Source organism: Oncorhynchus masou, chromosome 10 (genome assembly GCF_036934945.1).
Source record: "Oncorhynchus masou masou isolate Uvic2021 chromosome 10, UVic_Omas_1.1, whole genome shotgun sequence".
In the NCBI taxonomy this organism is placed as follows: domain Eukaryota; kingdom Metazoa; phylum Chordata; class Actinopteri; order Salmoniformes; family Salmonidae; genus Oncorhynchus; species Oncorhynchus masou.
The window spans coordinates 52,901,902-52,908,439 of NC_088221.1; the positions used below are offsets into that span (position 1 = coordinate 52,901,902).

Here is a 6,538-nt window from a genome sequence, read left to right on the forward strand (position 1 = left end):
GCAATCTACACCATGAAAAAACAAATTCAAATACCTGTTAATACCTACTAAAACAAGACCCCATTGAAACCCTGCATGCAGAGCTCTATAAGATTCTCCTACATGTCCAGAGGAAAACTACAAACAATTAGGCCAATATCCACTAATAATAAAGACTCAAAAAAGAGCAATTAAGTTTTGGAAACATCTAAAATACAGTGAGCCCCTCTCATATCATTACCAAGTCCTGCAATGCCAAGAGCTGAGCAAAGAAAAGAGTTCTCTCATCCAGCTGGTCCTGGGGCTGAGTTCACAAACCTGTTATACTAACACACAGAAGCCTCAGGACCAGAACATCCGATCAATTAGAATAAATCAAATTACAACATAGTCAAAAAAAATACATTACTTATTGGGAAACACAAGCACAAAGAAAATGCAGTGCTATCTGGCCCTAAATTGACAGTACACCGTGGCAAACTATTTGACCATGGTTACTCAACAAAACCTAGGAAATCACTAGCCACTTTAAACAATGCTACCTAATATGTTTACATACCCTACATTATTCATCTCATATGTATACGTATATACTGTACTCTATATCATCTACTGCATCTTTATGTAATACATGTATCACTAGCCACTTTAACTATGCCACTTTGTTTACATACTCATCTCATATGTATATACTGTACTCGATACCATCTACTGTATCTTGCCTATGCTGCTCTGTACCATCACTCATTCATATATCTTTATGTACATATTCTTTATCCCCTTACACTTGTGTGTATAAGACAGTAGTTTTGGAATTGTTAGTTAGATTACTTGTTGGTTATTACTGCATTGTTGGAACTAGAAGCACAAGCATTTCGCTACACTCGCATTAACATCTGCTAACCATGTGTATGTGACAAATACAATTTGATTTGATTTGAACAAAACCTAAAAAAAAGTACAGGCTCAGTGAGCACAGCCTTGAAAACATGGCTCCCTGTAGAGGAAAGGCTGTACAACCACTGCAAACTCCCACTAGTCCATGCCTTCACCAATCCAATTCTTTCAGATGTGGAAAGTAGTGAACGAATGCACACTTTGGGTGAAAGGAGTTAATATTGGGATGCACCCCTAATCTCAACTGTCTCCTCAGCATCTAGCGAGTTGTTTCATGATCTGTCTCAACTATCTCCTTAGCATCTAGCTAGTTTTTTAATGGCCTGGCTCCTTAGCATCTAGCTAGTTGTTTCATGGCCCGTCTCCTTAGCATCAAGCTAGTTGTTTCATGGCCTGTCTCAACTTCCTTCTTAGCATCGAGCTAGTTGTTTCATGGCCTGTCTCAACTTTCTCCTCAGCATCTAGCTAGTTGTTTCATGGCCTGGCTCCTTAGCATCGAGCTAGTTGTTTCATGGCCTGTCTCCTCAGCATCTAGCTAGTTGTTTCATGGCCTGTCTCAACTTTCTCCTTGGCATCTAGCTAGTTGTTTCATGGCCTGTCTCAACTTTCTCCTCAGCATCTAGCTAGTTGTTTCATGGCCTGGCTCCTTAGCATCGAGCTAGTTGTTTCATGGCCTGTCTCCTCAGCATCTAGCTAGTTGTTTCATGGCCTGTCTCAACTTTCTCCTTGGCATCTAGCTTGTTGATTCATGGCCTGTATCCTTAACATCTTGCAAGTTGTTTCATGGCCCGTCTCCTTAGCATCTAGCAAGTTGTTTCATGGCCTGTCTCCTTAGCATCAAGCTAGTTGTTTTATGGCCTGTCTCAACTTTCTTCTTAGCATCTAGCTAGTTGTTTCATTGCCTGTCTCTTTAGTATCTAGCAAGTTGTTTCATGGCCTGTCTCAACTTTCTCCTCAGCATCTAGCTAGTTGTTTCATGGCCTGTCTCCTTAGCATCTAGCTAGTTGTTTCATGGCCTGTCTCAACTTGCTCCTTGGCATCTAGCTAGTTGTTTCATGGCCTGTCTCCTTAGAATCTAGCTAGTTGTTTCATGGCCTGTCTCCTCAGCATCTAGCAAGTTGTTTCATGGCCTGTCTCCTTAGCATCTAACTAGTTGTTTCATGGTCTGTCTCCTTAGCATCTAGCAAGTTGTTTCATGGCCTGTCTCCTTAGCATCTCGCTAGTTGGTTCATTGCCTGACTCCTTAGCATCTAGCTAGTTGTTTCATGGCCTGTATCAACTTTCTCCTTAGCATCTAGCTAGTTGTTTCATGGCCTGTCTCCTTAGCATCTAGCTAGTGGTTTCATGGCCTGTCTCCTCAGCATCGAGCTAGTTGTTTCATGGCCTGCCTCCTCAGCATCTAGCTAGTTGTTTCATGGCCTGTCTCCTTAGCATCTAGCTAGTTGTTTCATGGCCTGTCTCCTTAGCATCTAGCTAGTTGTTTCATGGCCTTTCTCCTTAGCATCTAGCTAGTTGTTTCATGGCCTGTCTCCTTAGCATCTTGCTAGTTGCTTCATGGCCTGTCTCCTTAGCATCTAGCTAGTTGTTTCATGGCCTGTCTCCTTAGCATCTACCTAGTTGTTTCATGGCCTGTCTCCTTAGCATCTACCTAGTTGTTATCATGCCCTGTCTCCTCAGCATCTAGCTAGTTATTTCATGGTCTGTCTCAACAGACCTGCCACCACTCTAGATATGCCTGGAAGACAACACTGATTCTGCTAGACTATTGCACCTGTTACTTTCAAACTTCTTCTTATTTGCCTGTACATACTAGTTTAATATAGACAAGTGAGACAGTAATACAAATACACATTAATGTGAATAACTGGATAAATGCATAGTGACATATTTGCTAACATTGCTAAGAAATTGTGAACTACAGATCTAAAATGAGGATAAGTTGTTAAGAAATCAGACCTGGCCCCTTACTTTTTCCAATCTTTACTAACAAGTAGCCAGTGTGTCTGTGTATGCAGATGACTCAACAATATACATGTAGCTACTAAAGCAACTGAAATGACTGCAACACTTAAAGAGCTGCAGTTAGTTTCGGAATAGGTAGCAAGGAATAAGTTGGTCCTAAATATTTCTACCTACTTAACAACACTATCAACAAGGCAGGTCCTCCAGGCCCTAGTTTCTACCTTCTTAACAGCACTATCAACAAGGCAGGTCCTACAGGCCCTAGTTTCTACCTTCTTAACAACACTATCAACAAGGCAGGTCCTACAGGCCCTAGTTTCTACCATCTTAACAACACTATCAGCAAGGCAGGTCCTACAGGCCCTAGTTTCTACCATCTTAACAACACTATCAGCAAGGCAGGTCCTACAGGCCCTAGTTTCTACCTTCTTAACAACACTATCAACAAGGCAGGTCCTACAGGCCCTAGTTTCTACCTTCTTAACAACACTATCAACAAGGCAGGTCCTACAGGCCCCAGTTTCTACCATCTTAACAACACTATCAACAAGGCAGGTCCTACAGGCCCTAGTTTTGTCGCACCTGGACTAATGTTCAGTTGTGTGGTCAAGTGCCACAAAGAGGGACTTGGGAAAATTGCAATTGGCTCAGAACAGTGCAGCATGGCTGGCCCTTTAAAGTACAGGGAGAGCTAACATTAATGACATGCATGTCAATCTCTCCTGGATCAAAGTTGAAGAGAGATTGACTTCATCATTACTTGTTTTTGCAAGCTGAATGTACCAAGCTGTCTGTTTAAAATACACTCACGCATACCCCACAAGACATGTCACCAGAAGTCTCTTCACAGTCCCCAAGTCCAGAATAGACTATGGGAGGCGCACAGTACTACATAGAGCCATGACTACATGGAACTCTATTCCACATCAGGTAACTGATGGAAGCAGTAGAATCAGATCAAATAAAAACATAAAATACACCTTATGGAACAACAGGGAGTGTGAAGAGACACAAAAGTACATGCATATGCACACATTGTGATATTGTTGTATGGTGGTATCAAACAGTTTGTATTGTAGATATGTAGTAATGTAATAATTGTATTTGATGTACTGTTTTATCCTTTGTTTTATATGTAAGTATTTTAACATGTTTGGACCCCAGGAAGAGTAGCAATTGGAATCCATAATAAACCCAAGGAAGAGTAGCTGCTAATGGGAATCCATAATAAACCCCAGGAAGAGTAGCTGCTACCTTGGCAGGAACTAATGGGGATCCATAATAAACCCCAGGAAGAGTAGCTGCTACCTTGGCAGGAACTAATGGGGATCCATAATAAACCCCAGGAAGAGTAGCTGCTGCCTTGACAGGAACTAATGGGGATCCATAATAAACCCCAGGAAGAGTAGCTGCTGCCTTGGCAGAAACTAATGGGGATCCATAATAAACCCCAGGAAGAGGAGCTGCTGCCTTGGCAGGGATCCCCATGTCATACTATTTATGGTATCCCATGTGTGCACCTCTCAGGCAGGATGATCTAATTAATAGGAATGATTCAGTCTTCCCTAGGACCTAGTTCATCACTGACTGCTTCATGGTCCAGTCTGGAGGCCCCACTCTGAGGACAGAACATTCAGACATTTGTTGGAACCAATCAACAATTAGTTTGATATAAAACTAATGGGCTCCCAAGCGGCACAGCGGTCTAAGGAACTGGTTCGATTCCAGGCTGTATCACAACCGGAGTGATTGGGAGTCCCATAGGGCTGCGCACAATTGGCCCCAGCATCATCCGGGTTTGGCCAGGGTAGACCGTCATTGTAAATAATAATTTGTTCTTAACTGACTTGTCTTGTTAAATAAAGGTTACAAAACCCTTTGCTGTCTGACCCTGAACTGAAGTGTCTTTCAAATAGCAGCACTGACCTGATATGGCCACAGATCAAGCAATGCCCAGATAATAGCCAACAGAAATGGTCAGAATAAGTTAATTCTATTCCATGTATGTTAGCATTTTGTTTATGATGATGTAGCTATGACTTACTGTCAAATGGCACAGCTTGTCTGATACTCTTGAGCTAGCTAACTAACTTGCTGAAGTTAGTTCTCAAAATGATCCACGTTTACCTTGATCATCAGGCATCCCACATGTAACTATTTTGGGGGGGCTTTATTAATGTAATTTGATGTGACTAATTTTACTATATATATAATGCCACATATTTCAGGCAAAACTAGCTAATGTTAGCTAGCTAGTCGAGGAGCATTGCTAGCCAGACAGCTACCGGTCTTTTTTTGTTTTTATTAGTGAAATATCAACTGTGAAGAACGAAGTATTGTCTGTCCGTCTACGATTAATTTGACACTATGAGCCAGAAGATGTCCTTGGTTTGGCCCAGATTCGGTTCTGATGTTTTTGTTGACTAACAACGTTAACTGGTTTTGAAGTTAACCAACGAGATTCAAAATAGCTAACTAGCCAGTGTCCTCAATAACAAGTTAAAAGGCTGTTGATACGGACTGTTAGCTAGATGGTGAAGCTGTATTCTGCCTTGCTAGGTAGAAAGATAGTTATTTAACTAATTAACTGGTTTACTAGTAACAATACCATGATGGTATAACTCATGGATAACTAAATGGAAAGTGTAGCTAGCTAACAAGGTTGCTCTGCTTGACCAGGCCTGGCTAACCAAGTTAGCTTGCGATAGCTAAAATCAATGGTCAATATCAAGCACCGTTTGAAACAAAAGGCCCCTCACCGTAATATATATATTTTTAAACTCACTGGTGTTGCCAACTATCATCGTACAAGTTGGTTCGAGATGCTAAAAAAAGTCATGATTGAAATGAGCTACAAGGCATGTTTGCGCATATTGTTTTAGAAATACATCGGCGTCCAACGACATGTTTATTCTTTGAGGGGAAAACATAGTACTGGTAGCTAGCTAGCTACGGGAAATGGAAAAATATGTTTAACTACGAACCTTTCATTTCCATGCTTCCACTAAAAGGCAACGAATCTTATCTCAGCCGTTCATTTCCACCATCAGTTATTTAACTAGCTAAACAATGGAAAACTGCGTTGTAACCATTCTCAGGCTCAGTGCTATGTAAAAACGTATATGTTTTTCAGAGTCTAACATCATAGGCTACTTTACTAGGTAGGTGGAGGCAGATTAGTAAGCAGCTTCCCAGATGACAAAAAATGTCCTCCCGCTTCCCATTTGACGCTTTCCTTACGCCCAGGTCAACATCAAGTCTCGGACCACCTGTCCCAAATCCAGTCTCTGCCACAAGACTGCCCCAACAGCTGAACTCTGGGCTGACTCCTGCACCCTACCACACACTTATTAACATTTATTCATATTCTTTACACACTGAAGTCAGTTTTGTCTACCTGACCAATGCAATAGTTCTGTCACCTTACTGCACTACTAATGTATATACTTACATATAATATCATTATATGCTGCAACTGCATTGTACTGAGGGCCACAACTTTCATTGGCGATGGGGGACATGACCACCCCAACCATATTCTGAAATTTCATTTTTGTCACCCCCTAGTTTTATCATGCAGTGATATAAAATGCGGCATCGGTGTGCTTTAGGTTGTGTTGAGGAGTCGACTCCAAAATAATCGATTCCTCAACTCCTTTGCGGTCGACTTGCATTTCTGGGCGTCAAGCTTGACTCCTAA

At 41.6% G+C, this 6,538-nt stretch overlaps 1 protein-coding gene across 1 annotated transcript in view; it reads right to left on the reverse strand.

The window, feature by feature from the left end:
- LOC135547742 (speckle-type POZ protein-like A) overlaps positions 1 to 6,114 on the reverse strand; it is an 83,349-nt gene extending 77,235 nt beyond the window's left edge. The window contains exon 1 of the mRNA XM_064976998.1: positions 5,823 to 6,114. The gene's annotated coding sequence lies outside the window, so the exon portion shown is untranslated. The remainder of the gene's footprint in view (positions 1 to 5,822) is intronic.
- Between the last annotated feature and the right edge of the window lie 424 nt (positions 6,115 to 6,538).